At 40.1% G+C, this 25,390-nt stretch overlaps 1 long non-coding RNA gene across 1 annotated transcript in view; it reads left to right on the top strand.

Moving 5' to 3' along the window:
- LOC129058021 (uncharacterized) overlaps positions 1–25,390 on the top strand; it is a 116,052-nt gene that overhangs the window by 11,143 nt on the left and 79,519 nt on the right. Inside the window, exons 2-3 of the long non-coding RNA XR_010136049.1 lie at positions 15,857–16,038; positions 17,315–17,496. This is a non-coding gene — a long non-coding RNA (uncharacterized LOC129058021). The remainder of the gene's footprint in view (positions 1–15,856; positions 16,039–17,314; positions 17,497–25,390) is intronic.

Below are 25,390 nucleotides of genomic sequence, written 5' to 3'. Positions count from 1 at the left end.
TCATATGGGATCTTTGAGTAATTTTAAACAAATTCTTGCAACACACATTTATATCCTTAGAGAATGACTAATGTCCTTGAGTAGGCATCTCTGGAACAAATTTAGATTATTTGAAGGGGGCAAAAATGAGGAACATCTGTATCAGAATAAGCACTGCTGTGCCACAGAATTGAAAAAAACAAACTTTCTCTGGCTTGATGCATGAAAAGGTTGTTTCTCATTCATGCTACATGTCCAGTGTAGATCATCAGGGGTCTCATTTTAATCACAGATTCAGGGTGGCAAAAACTATCATCTCAGGATGCACTTTCATGATTAACATTATAGGAACAAGAAGCATGATAAATAATGTCACTTGAAAGCATGAGTTCTCAAGTCAAATGCCTGTGTTTGGAGTAAGGGCCCCTAGTCACTAGTTATGTGACCATTGGTAGGTAAAAATCTCTATGCCTCAATCCCTATTAAAGAGGTTCAAAGAAAACAGCACCTACCCAGTAGAATTGTTGTAAGTTTCAAATAAGATAATGAATGTAAAGCACATAGTGTAACACCTGGCACGTGGTCAGTGTTCAGTAAAAAGTGGCTTCAGTCATTTTGATGATGAGAAGGAGGAGGAAAAAGGAAGATGCAGAGGAAGTGGAGGAGGAGTTGTGTTTCACCTACAGATCCTGGGCTGCAGTACTAGGATGGACTTCAGTCTCAGAATTCATTCATTCATTCAACAAATATTTACAAAGCTCAATGCCAAGAGTTAAATATATAATACTGAGCAAAAGAGACACAGTGCCTGCTGTTTTAGATTGTATAGTCCAACCAAAATTCTATGAAAAGATACATAGCTGAGGCAGAAGTATCCCCATTTCTAAGATGTCTTCATCAGGGCACTGTCTACTGTTTCATGCTTAAATCATCTTGCCTTACGTATGTCTGCCTCTTGCCCTCTGATTTCTTGTATAATCATACCAAAGGCTTACCCTGGCATTCCAGAACCTTTATTGCCTACTGTCTCTACCTAGTGGCAGGTTTGCTTAGAAGCCTAGATCCCCATGGTATCACACTTCTTGGCATTGCACACATGGCCTAGCCTCTTGCCCTTTTCTGCCCTGTTCTGCTGCTACCCAAAAATTTCCAGTAACATAAATCTCCAATAACACAAACTAGGCAATGCGCTAATACTTTAGGACATCTTCTGTCCTATATTTCTCCTCTCTTAGAGGGCAGATGAAACAAGGATGAAACGAAAACATGGAGAAAGAAAAGACAAACCAGGAGGCACTTACTCTCAGACAGAAGCATGCTCAAAAGTTAGAGAAATTTTAAAAGCCAAAGAAATAAATCACTTTTTTCTTTATCCTACATCAAGTCCTAAAGCATCCAAAAGGCCATATCATAATATGTTCCTAGCTGCCTACAGGATCTCAGTGGGGAAGAAAAATTAAAGGGTTCAGGCCATATAGTTGTATTGGCAGTACCTGTTACTTGCCAGCTTCCCTTCCTTGCACTTTGAACATTTCTGTGCTATTTTTAATCACGAGAAGTTCAATATCAGAAATCACTCTGCACAATCTGAGAACCAATGATGCTAAATCAAAAGACTATATTCTTCCTTTCCCTCAATGGTTGATAGAGTTCAAGCTCATTCTCATGTGTGGATCCAAGAGAGTAGAATCTCAAAGGTAACCTTCCCTTGCAGTAATTGTTCATCATTAATGTTGCCTTCAGAAGTGCATCTTAGGCAAATGTTCATATCTAAGTCTAAAATAATCATTACCTGGCAATCATTAACACATATGAAAGTAGTCTCTACGTGGTCATATTTGAAAAGCACATATAATTTTTAAAGTCTTCCCCTAAAATTAAAAAATATATTAATCTACATAATAGCCAAACAGATTAGCCCACTTTCATTGTTAAATTAAATTCAATGTAGCATAGATACTTTAATAGGAGAATCATATCGTAAATATGCCAAAGGATTAATTGATCTCATTTAATTGAATCTGAGACTCATAAACTGTAATACCTTGTGCTGCCCTAATTGCATGATGTTGTAAACTATCAACTCCATGTGATGGATGTGTCTAAGTTGAGATGTATCTATTTGTCTGGCATTTTTATGATCTCTAATTTCACTTAAACTTTAAAATGCCATTAAAATACAGCATAATCAGGATTTGGGGAAAAAAACAAGCTTTCAAAAATCTGCACAGATGTGGGTTATTAGGTTTAGGCACTCTGAATTTACCAGCTATATATTCAGAAGACTTCCCCAGTGATTGCCACAGAATTATTAACAAAATCCAGAGGCCCCAGAGCTTCTTAAATGCTTATGAATGATTTGGCTTAAAAGACTTTTGCAGTCCTCATTTGCATAGTAAAACTGGCTTCAGCTATAAGTTTAGGGAGAAGTTTTAGAAGCTCTGACATGGCAAGTTGCCATGAGAATATTTTCCCTGTGGGGAAACGAAACTCAAATGTGCTAATTAAGGGTACTTAATATACTTCAAAATTAATTCTTTGTTACCTGCGGTGGTTTAATTATTCCCTTATGGAAAGCTTGGAAATGCCCTGCATCTTTAAGTACCAGTGGGCCACACATTGATACTAAGTCAACAGCCACTTTAAAAGTATTTCTTCCACTTATTGACTACAGGGCAGTGGCAAAAGAGAAAAAGACTTTAGATGTCACAATAAAACAGTAAGACAAATCTCCACTGGTGGTTTGCAAAATCGGTTTCATTGATGTCATCATACCTCAAATAAAAGAACCTTCCAGAAAAAAAGGTCTTTATAGCAATAAAAATGAAGTGAAGGAAAAAGTCGTAATTAACACCAGGCAATTCTAACTAATCTCCAACCAGCAGGAGCGGCCAGTCAACCCTGACACTTCCCCACAAGCAAGTAGCCTGCCCTGTCCACAGAAGAAAAAATCAAACATTCTCAGAGGACATTGGTTGGACTCAGAGATCATTAAGCATATATGAGAGTATTTATCTTAAGTAAGAGACTTGAGTATTACCCAGGTAACTATTGTTTCTTCTGGAATTCTTGCATCAGGGAGCTCTATATAGTTATGGGACACAATAAAAAGCTCTAAATGTTCAGCTCTAAATGTAGGTACAAGTCATGGGCTCAAACATCACTTCCTCTGGCAGCGAACTCTGACCATATAATCTAAAGTTGCTACCTAATCTATCAAATTACCCCATGTTATTTTCTTCACATAGCTCGTGGCCATCTGAAATCTTCTTGTGGGTTTAGTTATTTATTTGTTTGTTCTTGTCTTCCCACCACAGCATGTGGGCTTGGGGACAGTAGGGCCTGTCCTGGTCACTGTTCTACCCCATGCCTTGGGCAGCCCTTGGCAGCTGGGGCTGTTCAGTTAATCATTGTTAAATGAGTGAAATGCAGGATTATTGGGGGGTTTTTTATGTCAAACTTACTTTTTTCTAACAATCAATAAAGATTTATTCTGGAAGCTGAGCTAGGACAGTGGCTGGATATCCTGTGTAGGCAACACGGGCCTCAGGTATTTAATCAGAATAACTGTGTGTGGACCCAAAGTCACATGTACACAGGCAAACTTTTGCACTAAAACTGGCCATCATAGGTGAGTTTGGCCAGAATCAGTCAAAGTGTAGTCGAAGTTGAGCATGTGGCAGGATTAGCTAACAACACTTGCAGTGTTACTCATTTTCCTAGGCTGGAATCGTCTCAGCTCAACCCTCATGTGTGCTGTCTCCACACAGAACCTTCTCATTTTTAGTAGATTTAACAAGTGCTCATAGACTACCCCTTAAATGCTTTAAGAACAGGAAGATGCTACAAAGCTGGGCTTGGTGGTATGCAACTGTAATCCCAGCTACTCAGGAGGCCAAGGCAGGGGGATTAGTTGAGCCCAGGAGTCCTGGGATGTAGGGTGCTATGCTGATCAGGTGTCTGCATTAAGCTTGCTTCCAATATGGTAAACTCCCTGGAATGGGGGACCACCAGGTTGCCAAAGGAGGGGTGAACTGGCCCAGGCTGGAAATAGAGCAGGTCAAAACTCCTGTGCTGATATGGTTTGGCTCTGAATTCCCACCGAAATCTCATGTCAAATTGTAATCCCCAGTGTTGGAGGCGGGGCCTGGTGGGAGGTGATTGAATCATAGGGGCAGTTTCTAATGGTTTAGCATCATCCCCCTAGTGCTGTCTCATGATAGAGTTCTCATAAAATCTTGTTGTTTAAAACTGTGTAGCACCTTCCCCTGTCTATCTTCCTCCTGTTCCTGCCATGTAAGATGTGCTTGCTTCCCCTTCACCTTGCACCATGATTGTAAGTTTCTTGAGGCCCTCCCAGAAGGAGAAACCTGTACAGCCTGCAGAACCATGAGCCAATTAACCTCTTTTCTTTATAAATTACCCAGTCTCAGGTATGTCTTTATAGCAGTGCAGGAATGGACTAATACACGGGCTGATCAGCAGTGGGACTGTGCCTGTGAATAGCTACTGCACTACATCCTGGACAACACAGCGAGACCTGTCTCTTTAATAAAATATTTAAAATTTTTATTATTAAAAAAAGAAAAGAAAATGCTATAGACTGCTACAGGGAAAGATGGACAGCTCAGTCAGCAGGACCTAAAATGGGCAGGCTTAAGTACTGACACACATATAATTCATGTTAATGCACACCGGTTTTCCAAACCTGGAGGTGTTTTCCTCTATGGCTGGGACTGAGGAGACAAGTTGAGGAAGCTCCATAACTTCCTCATATTCAGAGTGCAGGGAGGTCAAGTGAGGCTCCATTTGTAGGTACCTAGTCAGGCATGAGCAGGGCAAGAGAAGGCTCCCCACCACCATGAGGAATGTCAGGCAACTATCAGGTGATGGTCAGGTGGCTGTTACACTGTTTCTCTAAAATAATAATTGGTTGTAGCCAGTGCCAGGGAAAGGTAATCTCCTAATAGATAGAAAAAACCTGAAACTGGTGATCAGCAGCTTCCCAGTAAGATCTCCGGAGTTGGGCCAGAGGGCTCAAGCATGCTGATTAAGAGGAAAAATGGTAGAGTTTAACTGGCATTTGACTTTCTAGGGACATTTGGCTGGTAGGGGAAGAACACCTCAAGTGAGCATGTGTACAACTCCAGCACTGCACTTGCTCCTCTCCCAAGTGCTAGCAAGCCACTGCACACGCAGACAGCCAACCTCAAGGAAAGAATCACAGGAAAAGGAATGCAAGACCCCAGAAACATGCCAACATATAAAACCTCAAGTCAAAAGTCAAACTGCACACTTGATCTCCAGTCACCGGCTTGGCTCTCTTCCAAATGTACTTCCTTTCATTCCTGCTCTAATTTTTTTAATACACTTTCACTGCTGCTCTAAAACTTGCCTTGTTCTCTCCTTCTGCCTTACACCCCTCAGTTAAATTCTTTCTTAGGAGGCAAGAATAGAGGTTGCTGCAGACCTGTACAGATTTGCTGCTGGTAACATACTCACTTTAATTCTTTGAGGCTCCCGGTATATTAAAATAAATAATAACAAAATGGCTCTACAGAATTACAAGCTGGCCATTTTAGAAACTTCCTAATTAATATTAACGCACACAAACACAATGCAATATAATTGTGCCATCATCAATTATGAAATCTATTAAAACACATGAATTACAGAGCACAATGTATAGACTAGCCCATACGCTTCAGGCTGATGAGGAATGTCTTCTCCCTCTAGAGCTGTCAGTCACTCTCGGGAGTTCTAGGACCCATCCCATTTTGACCTACACTGGTAGGGTCAAATGTCTACATCTGAGGCACGTGGTAAGCTTAGGAAGTCTAGGCCAAATGCCCTGTGCAGGCCTCTACCCTGGCCCCTGGGCCGACCTGCCTCCTAATGTACAGAAGTCATAGTTGCACTCCGGTTACTCTATTCTTCCAAACAATGTCAAAGCATTTCTTCTACAGGCTTGGTGAACAGTTTGCAGAGGTTTGCATGTAGGTATTATCTCTTAACTTACTTAAACATGAGGATATGGTTTTCTATGCCTTCTATAACCCCCTAATTCAGCAGTCAACCAGTAACTGTTTTGACCGGTGGACTAACTTTTAAGCTGCACACCAGAGCTACTCAGCGCCTGAGGGTAAGCATGGCAGCCCACATGGAATTAGACAGTTTATAGGCGGTTGTCAGTTTGAAAAGAGAAATTTTCACTGAGGTAGAAAGCCTGCTTTATTTTCTCGCAATATCTGATTCCACCTACTCTAATCTAGTCGGCAGCACAGACAGAGGTATCTGCTCAGGCTTTACAAGGTTAGCCAAGGTACAGATTATAGGGGCATTACAGCGATTACTTTTCTGGACTCCAGACCATTCTCACAAAGGCTTCTTAGCAAGGATGAGTCTCTTCATAGATCTCAGTGAAGAAGACGTCTACGGTATCAAAAAAGAATAACAAATCATTTGGAAAAATGTCACGTCTTAGGCTTTCCATAAAGATAAATTATTTCAATTGTATAAAGCTAAAAATACAAAGATAAGCAAATGTAATTGAAGAGGCCAGGAAAAGGCTATAACTGTGAAATAACCCTTCTCCCCGCCCTTCCATCTCCCAGGTCACTTTCAGGACTGTAGCGGATTTGCTCTTCTCCCACACACATTCTCCCCTCTTGCAAACCTTTGCCCTCCCTGAGAATGTCTGCCAGTGGTCAACATTTGGCCTCTGGTTGAGAATTTAAGCACAAATCTCAGCCTTTTCCCCCACTGTTGGAATATACCTAAGTAACATGAGAGCCACATGAAAGGCAATGCCACTAAAAATCCAATTCAAGGAAACAAAATAGAGCACTGAAGGTGAAAGATGAGGCTGGCCCTCCCTTTGGGGTACCCCAACCAGCTTAGAAGTATGCAAGGTGGATCCAAAAATCCTGTCCACTAGAGGGGTTACAGGAGCTACCTGGTATTGAAAACACCTAGATAATTCTGCCACTCCTCCGCACAAAAGCCTCTGAATGGCTCTCCCTGTCCACAGGACAAATCCAAACTCCTTCTGGACAAGCAGGGCCCACCACAACTGGCTTCCCTTCTGTCTTTCCTGATCCATCTTTTGAGGCTCTCACCCAAACCACCTAGCTTTCTATCCATATCCTGACAATTCAACCTTCTTCTCTCCATACCATGCATTTTAACAGACCATTTGTCTTCTTTTTTCTTAATATGATTTCCTCGTTTAGAATGTCTTTCCCTTTTTTCTTTTCTACCTATCAAAATTGTATTTATAAGTTATTTCCATTGCAAAAACCACATTCTAGAATTTTCCCTAGATCACGTCAGGGTTAGAACTAATCCCTCCCTACTTGGTGATCCCAGAGGACCCTAAGAGCCCTCCCTACCATGCATGTTGTCTTCCCTGTTGAACCCCTGGCTTCCTCAGGCAGGAACAGGATCTTATTCCATTTCTATCATCCCAGGACCTAGCGTGGATTTGTGCACACAGTGAGTGTTTAATAAAGTTTGGACTAATTGAATTTCTTAGGAAAACAACAGCTAACAGCTAATTTGAAGCTGGAGACAGTTGATATAAACTATGGAAGAGTTCAGGAGTAAAAATACTTGGGTCTATTAATAAATCCCAGCTTCACCTCTTACAAGCTGTGTGGACTTGGACAACTCTCAACTCTCAACATCTTTAAACCTGAGTTTCCTTATCTGAAAAAAACGGCATCTTTTCATATACATGCCTAACAGTATCTACCTCATCTAGCTGTTGCAACTAGATGAAAGCATTTAGCACTGTGTTCAGTACTTAGAAAGAATTCAGTGCATTTTACTTCTCTCCTCCTGTACCTTCTCCTTCTCCCTTTTCCCCTCCTCCTTCTCCTCCTCCTCATTATTACTATCACTACTATTACTAGTAGTATCCTAATCCCATGAGGGAAAGGCCAGCTGTGGAATGTAGAGCCTTCTGCTACCTCCCCCACAGCTGGGCTCCCATATTTGAGCTACATCTTAGCAAGAATTTTTCTTCTTGCAAAGAGTTCTGAAGCTGTGGCCTTGTTATCTCGCTAAAGTAGAAAGAAGCCTGGGAAAACTTTTTTTTCACAGCTTTGAGCAGTATACAAAAAGAGAATTTGTTTTTGAGTTAACTCCTCTTTTGTTTAGAAAAAACTACCTCAGTGTTCTTTGAGACATCCAAATGAAAAGGAAACGTGCACCCATTGTTTTGGCAGCAAAGTGAGGTCACCTATAACCAGAAGACCCATGTTTAGCCCTAGAAGTCAGAGGTTATGTTTGGTACATAAGTTCTTGTGTTATGAGCTGAGCTTTCCCTGTAGACTTTGTTGCAGTTTTTTGGTGGAAAGGAAAAACAGAAGTCTTCCTAACCCCTGTAGAAGTAAGTTTGGATACCCAGGCTGAATTACGGCCTGTCCTAGATAGCATGAGGATAGGATGGGGTGGATTATTTTGCTTTTTTTTTTTTTTTTTTTGGAAACAGAGTCTTGCTCTGTCGCCCAGGCTGGAGTGCAGTGGCGCCATCTCAGCTCACTGCAAGCTCCGCCTCCTGGGTTCACGCCATTCTCCTGCCTCAGCCTCCCGAGTAGCTGGGACTACAGGCACCCGCCACCATGCCTGGCTAGTTTTTTGTATTTTTATTAGAGACAGGGTTTCACCGTGTTAGCCAGGATGGTCTCGATCTTCTGACCTCATGATCTGCCCACCTTGGCCTCCCAAAGTGCTGGGATTACAGGCGTGAGCCGCCGCATCCAGCAACTGCTTTTTTTTTTTTTTTAAAGACAGAAATTAGCATCAGTGAAAGGAAATGAGAATGACGTGGAAATGAAATGGAAGGATCAGCTTCCATGGACCCTGTCATTCTCTGGGAAAGGCAATGCTACTTCTCTGCCTAGGTGACAAGACAAAGTGTGGCTCAGAGTTGGTATGTGTGTCTTTGTTCCTACCTTTGTGCAAAACCAGTTCTCCTATGGCTCCCCCCAGCTGCTCCTGTAGTGAGAAGACCCAGCTCCCTTGTCACTGATGATCTCAGAAGTCCCACCAGTGGTAGAGGAAACAAAGTCAGGGTATCTGTCTCACAGAGGACAGATAGGTTTGTAGGCACATAAGACACACCTCTTTAGGAGCTATAGAAATAGAGAGAAAGAAATTTTAGGGAAAACAGTAAGATCAAGGACATGAATTATTAGAGGCTTCAGCTCTTGTAATTTGGAAATTAAAATAATTGTGATCTTGTATTACCACCCCCACTCCAGGTTTATGAAGTCTGTGGCATACTTTCTATAATAGAAATTGAAATCCATTATTTTAAATTTATCATTTCTTTAAAAATTTAAAGCTGGAAAGAATTTGGGGTGGGATATAGTATAACACTGATTTTTTTTTAAAGCATGGATTCTGGAAACCAGTAGATTCCTATCTTGGCTTTTCTTTTCACCAGTTGCATGATCACAAGCAATTTATTTATACTCTTTAAGCCTCTGGTGTTTCATCTATAAAACACAAGTGTGTGGCAGTTTATATTTTCCAAAAGACAGCTGCACCAATATATATTTCGTGCCACATGCTAGTCTTATGAAGTGATGTTGATATTCCTTCATCAAGAGATGGAATCTGTATTCCTTTCCCTTGAATCTGGGCTGAACTTTGAAACTGGCTCAACAAAAGGATGTGGCAAAAGTAATGTGACTTCCAGCCAGGGCTTCTGCCTGGCACTTTCTCTCTGTCTCTCTCTCTCTCTCTCTCTCACACACACACACACACACACACACACACACTCACACACATTTGCCATTGAAACCCAGTCACTATGATGTGAGGAAGCCCAGGCCACATGGAGAGGCCACATGTGGGTGTTGCAACTGATATCCCCACCTAGACCCATAGCTGATAGCCAGTGTCAACCACCAGACATGAGTGAATGAGCCTTCAGAACTTTGCAGTCTTCAAGTCCTCCAGCTGAGCCAGACCTCATGGGGCAGAGATAAATTATACTTATTATGTTTCATCTGAATTCCTGACTCACAGAAGCTGTAAGGGCTAATAAATTAATAAATTAATTAATTTAATAAATTAAACCATATCTAATGCATGGTGGTGTTGTGAAGATTGAACAAATAGTATATATAAGTGCTCAGTAATGTTAGACATTATTATTATTATAAAGGCAGCTACTAAAGGTAAAACTTGGAGGTGAATGGGGGCTCTCAATATACACCCTTTTCTGGCTCTCTTAACAGATAACTGGGGGAAAGAGAAGTTGAAATGCAAGAGAAACCAAGTTAGAAGATAGTTGCCTGCGGGGTTTGTGCTTGAATCAACAGTCATGTGTAGACTTTGTTTTCACTCCTCTAGAAAAGGTCCTCTTAAAGCTCCTGCAGCCAGAACCTCAGGATAGAAGAGAGAATATATTTGTTTGGGGCCACTATCATATCTGGGGGCCTCACAACTCTTAGCCCACCATCCGGTGGCATGCACCAGTCTTTAACAGAAGCTCACTTCTGTATGAAATTGTAATGATCTCTCCAATCAGTTACCCTCCAAGTAACCTACCGTGCTGATCTAATATTAGTTTCTTGGAATATTTCAGTAAGATATCAGCATGCCATAAAGCCCTTCTGTAAATCCATATGGCTTTAATGGGAACTTGGCCAAATGCCAGGGAACTTGGCCATATGCCAAGCTTGTCTTGTGTCACTTGGCAATTGCCACTCTGTCATCCTCAGAGTTTGGTCTAGTTTCCAGAGCCATCCATAATTTTGATGTGGATACATGTGGACCATTGAATATTTTGGGGAGGTTCACAGTGATTAAGGATTTCAATCAGAAAAGGAAAGATAATGGTCCATTTTTACTTCTAACCTTTTATTTCCGCATGCAAAAAAAGGTTATCAAATGTTAGAAAGTCACTTATGGAACAAGGACAATGAAAATCAATTGGGAAGTATAGTTTTTTTCCTCTGCTCATGAGTATGTACTGTGTAGAATCTGGGATTCATTCAGATTATAAGCCATTATTTTATAAGCAGTGATGTGAAAGGAGAGGAAAGGCTTTGGTGGTGGTGTCTCTGGCACGGTAGCTAAGGAAATGACTTTTAGGTTAGATGTCATTTTAACATCCCTTAAATCATCCTTTAACCTTGCTGACGTTCACATCCTAGTAAAATTAGAGACCGCTTATTAAGTGCTTTTTCTTGTTCTAGGCACTGTACTAATTTATCATAAGAGTGAGTTGAGATGTCATCCAAAGCCTGCCTTGCCCATTACACAGCATTGCCTCTCTGCTGCTGGCTGAGATCCCTTCTCCACTCTGTGTGTCTAGAGGCTGCCACCATTCAATGCTTAGCTCCAGTGTCACCTCCTCTCAGATGGCTTTCTGTCCACCATGCCTCTCTGTGTCTGCCCTACCACATATACAGGACATACTCCCCCAGTCCTCTCTAAACTTCTATAACAATGCTGCCTAATAGAAATAATGTGAGCCAAAGATGCAATTTTGAATTTCTAGTAGCCACGTAAAAAAAGTAAAATGAAACAGGTGAAATTAATTTTAATATATGCTTATTACTTAACCCAACATATCCAAAATATTATCACATTAACATGTAATCAGTGTTTAAAAATTGAGATGCTTTGCATTTTTTCAGTAAATCTTTGAAATCCAATGGGTATTTTACAATTAATGGTGCATCTCAATTCAGACCTCATTTCAAATGCTCAATAACCAATTAACTGGCAATTATTCTATTGGATGGAGCAGTTCTATAGCATTCAGCATGTGTTATTTCCATCTTATTTTATGTATGGTTCTTAAAGTCAAGAAATGGGGGAACTCTTCTATGTATTTTCCAACATTGCTAGAGTACTATGCCTAATAAATGTCTGAGTCAGTGTGAAAGTCAAGAAAACAAGTTGTTGTGCCTTGCTGAATTTCTAGAAGGGAAGTATCTCTACCACATCAAGACACAGGTAGTTCTCACAAAACGAAAAGCATCTTTGCACAGCAGAGCCTGGGAAGCTGCAAGTTGCTCTGTGGGCTGAAAAACATCCTTGAGGTCAAAGTTATGAAACTGACAAGGACAAAAAAGAAAGACTGCACTGGGGGCTGTGAAAACAAGGAGACAGAGACAAAACACCCGGCCACTTTCTTGGTTAGCATTTTAAAAATTAAAATGAGATGAACTGACAATGATGAGAGGGTACTCAGCTGCCTGAAAAGAACAGAGAAATAATTGACACTTCAATGTAAAAGTATTCTTTAAAGCTCTCCAGTGTGGCAGACAGTTGAATCACATCTTGAGCAAATATTTCCAGCATATAAAGGTGACATATTTGAAAAAAAAAATACTATTCTTTTTGGTCAACTATTCTTTTTGGTCACTCAGATTATATCTGGTTGACTCAAAATAAAACAGGTAAAATCCATTTTTTAAAAGAAAACTTATTAATGAATGTTCTAAAAAGTTGCCCATTATTTTCAGTTTTTTCTTTTTTGCAATGAGCAGCTGTTAAACTACAAGAATCCAGCTTCAGAGTATATTTATTGTATTGTTTGCAAATTTGTATTAAACATTGCCCTGGAGACTACGAAAATTAGTAACATATCCTAAAATACTTTATGTGGGACTTCACGGTTCACTTTTATATGCATTATCTCATCTTGATTAAAATCTCTAGAACATTTTATGTCACTCCCATAGATCTTCTGTCAAGGATTCTTGAGTTGATAAAATCAAAATTGCAGACTGTTGATTTGAAACTTATGTTAATTTATACAGTTTCAAAATGATGAAAACTCAGTCTTCTTTAAAACCATAGCTCACCTTTTCTATACATACATCTTTTAGTACACACCAGTCGATTCAATGTGGAAAATCCTCAGATGCTGGCTTTGCATGCTGAGATAACAGGGTTTTGAAAGGGCATTTGACTAACCCACTTTGATTTCCAGCAAAAACGTAGTACGAGGATTGTCACCAGCCAAGGACCACTAGTAAAATATGATAAGGTTCAGTTTGTTTGTTTTTTAAAGTCAAGGAGCATTCTAACCCCAAAATGTCATCCTCAGAATGATTGTCATTCAAGAGGAGGCCTGAAACCAGTAAGAAAGCCTTTAGGCATTGTTGTCTGGGCACTGAGGCGCCATCTGCAATCTGCACATGAGCTGGCTGAGGACACCTTGTCCTGGGGAGTCTTTTTGTGTTCTCAACATGAGGCCAAGTAGCTCACACTGCCCAAAAGTTCACCAACTGTAATTTGATGATTGGTAACTGAAAAAATAGAATATGATGGTACTTCTTTTCTCTTTTTCAAATCTTGTGCTAATTTATATTTAAATCCTTCTAAGTATTCAGAGAGATAAAGCAAAGCTTTCTTCCCTCAGTGGCCATTAAGAGCAGAGTGTGGATTGTGTCACTATATGCTTTTTACACCCAATAAAGCTTAGAGAGAAACTGAGTTCCCAGGAGCCTGAGAGTTGATAGTTTTAAAACCCCTCTCATCAGCATTTGAAAGGTTCCATTGAATTTTCAATCAGTATTAACCCAAGATGTTACGGTTGTGAGAACAGAGTCATTTTCTGAGGGCATTTATGTATATAACTAACAGGAAGGAAAGTATGTTATCTTAAAAAATTGAATAACGTTGAAAATTCCACACTGATGGATCTTTAGTAACAAAGACGTTTGGAAGGGGATAGGCTGAAAGACTGTGGGAAAATAAGAGAGGGCTTTAGGGTCATGATCATGGTACTTGTTCATTTTTATAACAAGTAATTTAGACTGCCACCATGACTATCTTGAAATAAAATTTAAATGAACTTAAAAAATTGAATATACTTTCCTAATGGTAATATAAAGGAGAAATAAAAGGGAAGCAATTTAAGGAATACATAAAAATATGTCTACAATATACAAGTGCTTGGCCAGGAGGACACTACAAAATACACAATGAAGGAGTAAGATGCTTGTGGGACTCACAGAATCTGGGAAATGAAGAGGGTAACACTCAAGCTCTGAACCTCAGGTGTTGCCTTGACAACACCACATGCACCGTTGCCATCTTTAAAGATGTGACATCTCTAAATAGCAAAGACCCTTGGGGAAGTTCCAAACCAAATGCAGTCTTCCCTCAAAAAGTCCCAAATATTTTGTTTTTGTATGTAAAACAGAGTCAGATTCTATACTCAGATAATTATAAACTGTTTTTTTTAACCTGGGGGCATTTGAAAAGGACAGGAGATGACAGATAATTTTTCATTGTGTGTGACTGTCCTGTACATTGCAGGAAAACTAGTATCTCTGCCCTCTCCCAAATGTCAGCACTGACTCCCAAACATTGCAACATCCAAAAATATTGCTATAAATTCCTCTGTGGGCACGACCTAGGAAGAAAGAAGGCCCACTAACCATGGCTAGAGGCAAGTTTCTAAAAAGACAAGCAGTAAGAAATTCCCAGAGTGGCCTTGTATTGCATTTTAAGCAGTTACTATGCTGAAATCTCCTATTTTTGGCCCTAAACCTTCAGCAAAGATGGAGAATCAGTCTTGGAGATAAGTAGCCATAAGCAATGCCCCATATCATACCATGAAGTTTGAAGACTTTGCCACTCCCACCACAGAGCACAGACCAATCAGTGTGCCTAGTTGCCACTACTGCTAGACTTTCTGCCATCATTGACTCAGGAAACCAAATGCAGCTGTCTCCACAGGCATCACCCTCAACTGCTTCAGGACTGCAGGGTCTCTGCTTCTCCACATCCCTGGCTTCCACAGCCAAGTGGGTGAATGCATCTCATTGGCTCAGCCTCTGTCACGTGCCCTTGTCTTAACTGCAGGGGAGGCTGGGAAAATGTTCAAGCTTCTTCAGCTTCCATAGGCAGGCTCTGCTTCCCTTAAACTTAGGAAAGGGCTTCAGATGTGGAGCAGCCTAAAAGAATGACACATGCCCACTCTAATTAGCTGGCCAAATTAGTTCTACAGAAGAGAAGTACCATGGGATTTTGGAGCAGAAAGTGATGATTCTGAGGAGGCTTTAGAGGAGGGGAGATTTGATCAAGTCTTGAAGGATGAGAAAATTGGTAGAGTTGTGGGTAGGGATAGGAGAAGGATTTCGAGAGACACAAATGGAATGACAATAGTAAGAATGCTGAACTGGGGAAAACAAATGCAGGGCTAGGAATCCAAGTTCACCAGAGCTGAAGGTCAAGGGGAGTTGGTGAAAGACAAGATTGGAAAGGACAGGAACAGCACTGGGGAGTTACTGAGGGTTTGATGACAGTGCTAGGAGGTAGCTCTGAGCTGCTTGACAGGGGTACTTGCATATCTTTTGTATTCACTTGCACTGCTTTATCAAAAAATAATGTCCTTGGCAATTTTAATCCCAGTCTTTAAGATAACACATCTGTGTTTATGAATTACCAGGAGTCTTTTTGTTTTTTGTTTGTTGCTTTTGTTGCTGCTTGTTTTTGTATTCTTTCTGGTAATGGGACTAACTCCTTTTTACTTTGAATTTGTGTTACACTGTATCCACAGAGAAATTTCACAAGTGTCTTTTACATTATTTTAACAATGACCCCCCCCCACCACCTACAACTTTAAATTAAGTATCATGATCCATTATTTCCAGCACTTGTTGCCCACCTAACATGTGCTAGACTCCTTATTTAATGCTTTCACCAGGATATTTAATTTCATCTTAAAATTATCCTTTTATATACAAAGACGTAGGATCTGAGAGAGTAAGTAATTTGTCCAATGGCACCCACTTAGGAAGTGGTGGGATAGGGGTTCTCACTCAGTTCTGCCTAATCTAATTCCTGATTGTTTCTCCCAATCAGAATGCAGTCTGAAATGATGCTCTTTTTTTAGCGCTGTGCTAGCAGGAAGGTCTGTGATGTTTGCAATCAAGCCATTATGAAGTCAAGAATGGAGGTTCCATTTTTAAACAACCCAGAGGGGGTAGATCTTGACTGACATCTCATCTGGGGTCACCTGGTCTTCAACTGAGAGATCTTTTGGTTCGCCACAGATGCCCCTTGCAGTTATATAAAGTAAGTATAGTCTTTATGCCATTTTTGCTTGGTTGTCCCAACAACCCTGCCTTGAAGTGTTCCTTGGAACAACCTTGGTGGTACCAGGTACTCAGGTGCTGCCTATTTGGTGCACCCTTGTGCAGTAAAGTTACACCTGAGGGAATCTACCGCACTCTTGCCTCATCTTCTGAACCAAGGGCTCCAAGTCCTCTAGAGTAGTAAGACAAACCAACATCCGTGGACTAGAGGTTATGATGGAGAAACAAGGGTAAATGGAGTCCAATAATAACAAACTACTTTTGTGCCCGCTTCATCCTCACCCCACCAAAGCTTGAGCAGAAACTTTATGATGTGGTCCATTCAGTCTAACCTCTAAGATTTGGTTTCCCTTTTTTTTTTTTCTAGTTCACTCTTTGAGAGAGAGATAAATAAACTTAAAATGTAAAAAAAAAAAAAAATCAGTAATGGAAGGAAAAAGAAACAAAAAGCAATCCATGGCATCAAGCTTGACTGGACCACTTCACTGCTCTGCTGCCCTTAGTGAACCTGACCCTGCAGCAGGAGTCACAGACTCACCACTCACCTCAAGTCCTCACTCCCTGGACCCTCAATCTACACATCACTTTGTCTTTTATTTCCCTGAGAAATACAGGCCATTAGTTTGCAGATCTCTCCTTTCCCCCTTGCCCTGCAAATCTCCATCTATTTGAAAAAGTGTGCCTCCTACTTTCCAAAGCTAATCCCTCCTCCTCTGCCCCTAATACAAGCCCTACCTACCTTCTTCTGTAACTTGCTCCATTAATTACCTCCCGTCTCCCCCAGGTCTCCCTGCCTATGAACATATTCAAGGACATCATATCTTAAAAACAAACAAAGGCCAGGCACAATGGCTCACACCTGTAATCCCAGCACTTTGAGAGGTCAAGGCAGGAGAATCACTTGAATCCAGGGGTTCAAGACCAGCCTGGGAAACATAGGTAGACCCTATCTCTACAAAAGATATTTAAAAAAAAAATTAGCCAGGTGTGGTGGTGTGCACCTGTAGTCCCAACTACTCAGAAGGCTGGGGTGGGAGAAATATTTCAGCCCAGGAGGTCACTGTGCACAATCGCTTTACTTCTTTTTCCCTTGGTATAGACTTGCTGAAGAGTAAGGCTTCATGTACTGTTTCCTCACCTCACATTCACTCTCAACTGGTGACAATATAGAGTCTTCGCAGATGCAGCTTTCTCCAGACCAACAATGTGGTTAGACATGTGGTTTTTCATTGTTGTTGTTTGATTTCTCTGACTAGCTTCCCTGACCAGAGGTCGTTTTGAGTTTCCTTCTCTGGAATTTGACCACTGAGCAGAGACACATAGGAGAGAAGATGTGAATGCTGAGTCATCAATCAGCATCACTGGGAAGAAAAAGCCTCTCAGTTTCTTCTGCTGGGACTCCCAGAGCTGGAGTATTTTCTGCTCTTCCTAAGGCCTGGTAATTCAGCTCTTTGTGAGACTGTGAGCTTTACCATACCCTTCCAGTAGCAACCTTCTTCTTTTTTAAGTTCATTGCGGGGAATAGGGAGTGATGGCTAATGGACATAGGGTTTCTTTTTGGGGTGACAAAAATGTTCTAAAATTAAGTGGTGGTGATGGTTGCACAATTTTGAATATACTAAAAACCAATGAATTCTAAAATTTAAACGGGTGAATTCTATGCTATATAAATTGTATCTCAATGAAATTACTAATATTCTAAAGCCTCCCAAGTGCCTTAGATGTTCAGTGATTGTTGAAAGCCAGTTATTTATCACATCCTTAAGTTCTGCTACCTATCACTCAGTCTCTAAGTTCAGTTTCCTCTTTGGTTTGACTTGGACCAATCTGCAACAACTCTTGATATTTCTTGTAAATTCTATGACTAACTCCCAGAGCTTCTCCTGTCTATCTGATACGCATTTAGCTTCTCCTTTCAGCCCTCAAACAGCATGTTGAGAACAGAACTGATCTTCTTCTCCCCAACCTGCTTTACCTTTTCTATTTCTCACTCAGTTACTGGCACAAACTTCTCCATATGTTTAAGAAGACCTCTGCTTTGACTTTCCCTGCTCCCTCTAACTTACATCCAATTAATCAAAACATTGTATCAGTTTTATTTCTGAAACAATCTCTCCCATCTTCCTTATCTTTTCATTCCACTGCCAGGTCTGAGTCCATCCTTTACTATTTTCTGTTGGATTAAGGCAAACCTCCTGTAAAGAGCCGCCCTGTCTCCTGCAGTCTCATCCTCCAGTCCCCCTCCATGCCTACACTGAAGTCCTCTTCCTAAAACAGGAATAGGGTTAATTCACTCTTCTCCCCGAAACCTGTTAGTGGCTCTGCACTGAGTACTGGATCAAGTCTAATGTAATGAGAAGGCCCCATTCAATCTGGGCCAAACTTTCCTTCTTAGCCTCATGTCCTCCTATGCCCCTTGCACAGACCTTAGCTCCAATCACACTAACCCGTGCCATTACCTGGACACACTGTGCTAGTCTACACTCACGTGCCCCCAGCTCACATCTCCCCTTTTCCTGGAATGCCATGTCCATATGGCCTGGAGAATGACCTAAAGTTAGTGCCAGCAAAGAGCTTATCAGTAGTGGGGCAGATCACACGGGAGAGCAGGTTTTGGAGCTAGGGTGAGGTGTCAATGAAAGAAGGGTGATTTATTAAGAAGTAAGCTCATTTCAAGCCATGCACCTGAAACCTGATGCCCAAAGAGGAGGCAGAGACCCAATCAACTACTGATACAGTTTGTGAGGCTGGAGACTTGAGAGAACAATAGGCTGACGCAAGTGTAACCAATGGATTAATTCCTTACCAATCTAGGATCCCTGGAGAGTGGAGTGCTCCAGGCCTGGTGGCACCAAGGCTTTAAAAAAAAAAACCATTAAACAGTGAGATTCGGTCTCTACACAAAATTTAAAAATTAGTGTGGTGTGGTGGCACACAACTGTAGTAACAGCTACTCAGGAGGCTGAGGAGGGAGGATCGCTTGAGCCCAGGAGTTTGAGGCTTCTAGCAGTTTGAGGCTTCTAGGAGTTTGAGGCTTGCTATGTTGCTCAGGCTGACCTCCAGCTCCTGGGCTCAAGAGATTCTCCCGCCTCAGCCTCCTGTGTTGTTGGGACTACAGGCATGCACCACCATGCCCTGCTGGTTAGCTGTTTTTAAAAATTATTTTTAAAGCATCATTAAATTGCTCATACTGAAAAAAATGACTTGGATACTTTAAGAAGAATAAGACAGATTTGAGCATTCAGCAATAATAGCTGAACTTCCTAAGAGACTATAGCAACCTGGTTACTAGGGAAATTGTTTTTTTCCTTACTGAAAAAAAATCCTGTGTTAATATATCATTTTAGATGTGTAATGTTTAGGGGTCCTTATTGTTCAAGGAATATAAAGTAAGAGGGGCAGTCTCTCATTGTATAATATAAAACAAAAAAGAAAAAGTATTGATCTCAGAAAGTAAAGGTTATGATGGAAATTAACACTTCATAGTAGACAGGTGAGTGCTATGTGGGTTTCAGCCATTCAACACCTGGAAAATGTGGATATCAAATGTAGAACATAACTTCAACAGTTTCCTGAAAGCAATGAGGAGAAAGCTAGTTGAGTAAATATTTATAATACAGGGGCTTTAGAGCAACGTTTACCGGACTTGTAACTTGGTGATTCTTCTTTATTCATGTTATTACAGCATGGTATTAAACAATTTGTTTGGATATAAAATCAGAGGACTGGGTCTTATATCCCTATGCTACTGCTTAGTACTTGTGTGACCTTGGCCATATCACCTAACCTTTCTGTCATCTGTAAAATGCGGCAAATAAAGACACCTGCCCTACTAACCTCAAAGACCTATGGGGAACATCAAAAGAAATATTATAATAATGTGAACATATTTAATAGCAAATTATAAAGCAGGATGCAAATATTGGTTGTGAGTATGCAAAATTTAGTGATTAGCAAATGGTGAAATGCTTTATACAGTCACTTATTACTTAACGACTGGAATACATTATAAGAACTGTGATTTTTGTCATTGTATGAACATATAGAGTATACCTACACAAAGCTAGATGGTATAGCCTCGTATAAATGGAGGCTATATGGTCTACCCTATTACTCGTAGGCTGCAAACTTGTATAGCATGTTACTTTACTGAATACTATAGGCAATTAGAATACAATGGTAAATATTTGTGTATCTCAACATATCTGAACATAGAAAAGGTATAATAAAGATATAGTATTACAATCTTATGGGACCACTGTCATATATGTGATCCATCGTTGACTGAAATATGTGGCGCATGACTATATTTTAAGGATATGTTTTTATAGTGAAAACAGAATTCACTTCATCAGAAATTTATTTAAAATAAATAATATTTGTAAATTATGGGCACCAGCCTTAGGCACCACCTGATGGCAGTTAAGAATAATGCAAGTCCATTGCCTTGCAACAACACAAGTGCCACAGAAAAGTAAGGTACATGGAATATCAGATTCTGAGAACCTCAAACAGAGGCTTAGACTAAAATGAGCCGAAATGGGAATTGGCATACCTAGTATTGAAGCTAGAAAATGCATCTAGGATTTGGTGTTCTATGAGCTGCAGCAGCCAAGCCACTGCTTGGCTCAACTGTAGCTAAATTAGAGGAAGAAAATCATGCCTCTTATTTATCCTTGACTCCCCACTGACCAGCACAGTGCTCAAGAAATTTATTAAATGAAAAAAGAATCAGAAAAAAAAATTAAAGGAAGAAAAAGAGGAAGGAAGAAAGTTAGGAAGGGAGGGAACATATCTTAAAAGAAACTGTCAACCAGTCTGTTCTGGGTTTTTTTTTTCCCCTCCTAGTTGCCAATTGAAGTTTCTTCTTAAAAATAACCCTATGTCAACTGAACTAAGTTAAAACGTGCTAACCTGGGACAGATAAAAAGAAACATTATGTCTCTATAGGTTCTTTGTGATGAAACAAATCCGACTCGACCCAGAACACTAGCAAGGCATGGGGTAAGGCAAATAAGACCTAAAACTTTTGGTGATTTGTAGAAGATGGAAGTTCACAGTTCAGCAGTTCCTTCTTGCTTGGGATGATCTTCACAACACCAGCCCCCAAATGGAAGGGTAACTAACTGCTCCAGTTCAGTTGGCTACCTTGTGAGGCTGGCATCCATTCCTAGCAAAAATGGGCAGAAATGGGGAAATGCCTCCCCTTAAGACCATAGCTTTTCACCTTGACCTTCCTACATTTTATCTACTCCAGAAGGTCTCCACCAAGCTCCCAGCAGCACAGCATGCTCAAAACCTGACATATCCATGATAACTTTTCACAGCAATGTGATGAAATTTGAGAAACAAACCAGAAATGTAATGTGATCACCCACATCATATCAGCCTCACAGGCAATCAAGAGCTTGGCTTCAATTACAGAGTGAACTCCAGAAATCTTCCAACAGTTAGTCAATCCCAGCCTTTCACATGAAAATGTATTTAATTTACATAATACTGTGAAGAAGGTATTGTTATGATCCTCACTTCGCAACCTATGGAAGTAAGGATTAGTCCTTGATGAAGAGTCAGAAGATACATGTACTTTCAAAAGTGATGCAATATGGAAACTAGAAAAAAATTATAAAACACGTAATGGAATCCTAAATAGGATACTGATGAGGTTTGGCTCTGTGTCCCCACCAAAGTCTCACCTTGAATTGTAATAATCCCCACGTGTCAAAGGCAGGACCAGGTGGAGATAATTGAATCATAGGGGTGGTTTTCCCCATACTGTTATGATAGTGAGTTCTCATGAGATCTGATGGTTTTATAAGGGGCTTTCCCCCTTTTGCTCAGCACTTCTCCTTGTTGCTGCCGTGTGAAGAAGGATGTGTTTTCTTCCCCTTCCTCCGTGATTGTAAGTTTCCTGAGGCCTCCTCAGCCATGCTGAACTGTGAGTCAATTAAATCTCTGTCCTTTATAAATTACCCAGTCTTGGGTATGTCTTTATTAGCAGCATAAGAACAGACTAATACAGATACCCAAAGTCATTGGTATTAGGACAAAGAAGCAGAAATTCATAAAGGAAAGACAGAGACACATAGAGATGGCTTTTTTCTTAATGCCAGGTTTTAGAAATGAAAGTATTTAAGGTTTTGATATATATTATCAAATTATATTTCAAAGTGTGGCAATAATCTACAGTCCTTCCCAAAAGTCCTGAAAATGTTTATTTCATTTCATTAGGTATGATACATTTAAAAGTCCTTAAACCTTGATACACAAGAAAATATACAAATAATTTTGCACTTTCTTCAACATTTTCTTATATGTGTGATAAATATATTTCCTATTCTGTGTATTATCATTGTGGTTTTTATACTTATCATGTTTTAATATTTTAAATTATTTTATAACAAACATATTAACCTTTAAAAAGAAGACAAATGTAGACTATTTTTAATTACATTCTGCATTAGAAACCATAAATATTTTAGCATTCAAATTCATGCAGTCGAGGAGTCTTGAAAAATTCTGTAGGTGTTCAAATGAAAATATAAAGAGATTGGAGAAAAATTGATCTCAAACAAGAGAGAGAATAAAAATCACTCGTAAGAAGTATAGGTGTTCTCATGGCTAAATGTGGCAGTGGTGGTAAAATGGGAAGTGTAGATGAGAAGATTTGAAATAGAAGAAATAATCAGGAATATATCCTTAAAACGCTGAGTTGAAACATAAGACTGGAATACCATTATATAGGTGATTCAATTATGCAACCAGAGTTGAGAACCACAGATCTCATTGATTTATGCAGTCCTTTCCATCTAGAACCCTCTCTGACTTTAAATTCAATGTATCAATGTATTGATATTTTATCACATCCACTTCCTTTCTGTCCATAGTCACTTTGGATGGACAGTTTACACAATAATTTGTAGAAATAATAATAATAAAATAATGTGGAGAAGAGTTTCCACAATAATTTTTGGAATTCAATGATTTTGACATTACACATGGTCTTAATGGCTTGATAGAAACAAATGTGTGACTTGATAAAAGAACAGCTGATCTCATGAATTCTTAAATACAGCTCTTTAAGGAATTTTTCCTATTATAAGGAATCATCATCTTAGAAAAAGAATTAAGCTTTTAATATCATTGGACTTGCTATTATTTTTAGTTTATGAATTTTTTTTTTAAATTAGAAATGAATTAAAATTAATGGCATAAATACCTTCAAATACTTTCACACTGACTAATCTGAATGGGGTTAGGGACAGATGACAGCAACTCAAAATGACACAGAGGAAGAAACTTCAGACTTCCTGGGGATTTTCTGGTAAACTCTGACTAAAAACTAACTCCTCTGATTGTGCAGCAATGTTCCCTGCTAACATAGCCTTCCTTTTGGAGTACCAGCTTTTTTTTTTTTTTTTGAGACAGAATCTCGCCTTGTCGCCCAGGCTGGAGTGCAATGGCATGATCTCAGCTCACTGCAACCTCTGTGTCCCAGGCTCAAATGATTCTCCTGCCTCAGCCTCCTGAGTAGCTGGGATTACAGGCGCCCATGGACTACCAGCTTTTTAAGTGGACTTTTTAGCCAAAGGTCAAGGGAAACTACCCCCTTCCTACTGGGGTTCAAATTGATTAAAATGGTTTGCTTTGACTTTTGTCGAAGTCTCTTTATTTTCTTTTTAAGATTATGTTAAATTATAATCCACATTGGCTTTCTTTTTACAGGTAAACTTTTTCTCTTCTAGATTTCTAGACGGCCTTCCCCCACTTCGCTTCTTTCTCTGCCATTTTCCTCCCCTCTCCCACCTCCCCAAGATAGAAGAGGCTGACAAAAAGAGGCTCATCAAAGTTAAATGTTGCAAACATAAATTGGTCCCTCTTCTCTTCCTTGATGTGACTGGTCTCTCAACCTATTGATGGCATCCAGTTGCAACTTTCCTCTTCTCATTTGGGACATTGGGAGGAGAATAGTCTCTATTTTTAATAACAAAGTAGTAAGTATGTAATGCTTCTCTTGACTGTGCAAAAGACCAAAACTGGAGAACACTTTATGCTTTGATTTTCTTTCTCTTTGTTATAACTTAGATAAATTATCTCTTGGGAATGGAATGTTTCAGGCCTTTCTGTTTCGTCCTCTCTTAGTAACAGTGTATCGTTCTGGGTTTACAGGTGAAGAAAATATCATCAAATGACAAATGGCCATAAAGATCTCTCACCCAGATTATCTAATGGTTTTACTTATGCACAGAGACTGTAGGCTCTGACCTTTTAGAGTTTTGTAATACTTTTAATAACACTTTTTTTTTGTTTATAGAGAACCTACAATGGGGCAGGTGGAGTATTTTCTGATTGGGTTGAGTTCATAAGACATGTGGACATTATGGGAATTATATGATTGCTCCACCTGCATCACATCTGGACCACCTCTGGACTGAGCTATAGGGATGCAGGGAAACTCTGCTAAGTGTCAAGCTGCACCCTGTCCTGCTGGTGCCGATGCCTAGACCCGCATTCCATTGTTCACAGAATTCTGTGGCTTAGGATTTTGTCTCTACTTGTCCAGAACTCCTAATTCCTTCAGTCTTCCACATTCTAGGTCCTCCTCTATCAATTTATATAGAGACAGATCCCTGTCAGCTGCCTTCCCCAGACTTTACGTCAGAAGCTCAGTTTGATGGCAGGGTGTGTGTTTCCAGGTGTGGAAGGGTCATGGGGGAAGCCACCACTCTCTATGAACATATTCCCCCCAAATGACACTTTTTCTCAAAGTATATGTTAACATAATGATTTTTAATACTTAATAGAAAAGCACTTGAAGAAGTGAAATATGAGAATGAAACATGGCGATGAGATCATGAATTGAATAGAGAAGGGAGTTGAAAAGTTCAGCCAACCCATCCCTTCTGCACATCCAAAAGTAGGGTTCAGTCTGGGGGACCTTGTGTGCTTGGCTTCACACAAGAAAGAAGTCAAAAGCAATCTGACAGAAAAAAAGCAAGAGGAAGTTGAATGAAATAAAGGAACAAAGGGAAGACTACTCCATAAGCAAAGTAGTGCTACCCCACAGGCAGAATAGCACTGTGGGCTGCTCACTGGTTATATTTGTGGTTATTTCTTGATTATGTGCTGAATAAGGGATTGATTATGCATGAGTATTTTTGTAAAAGGGGCAGGGAACTCCCAGAACTGGGGTTTTCTCCCCGGTTTAGACCATTCAGGGTAACTTCTGAGTGTTGCCATGGCAATTGTACACTGTCATGGCACTGATGGGAGTGTTTTTTAGCATGCTAGTGAATTATAATTCATGGATAATGAATAGTGAAGGTCACCTT

The sequence above is a fragment of the Pongo abelii genome, chromosome 11 (genome assembly GCF_028885655.2).
Source record: "Pongo abelii isolate AG06213 chromosome 11, NHGRI_mPonAbe1-v2.0_pri, whole genome shotgun sequence".
NCBI lineage: Eukaryota > Metazoa > Chordata > Mammalia > Primates > Hominidae > Pongo > Pongo abelii.
Note: the sequence above shows the minus strand (reverse complement) of the source record. Positions and strands in the feature narration are given on the sequence as shown.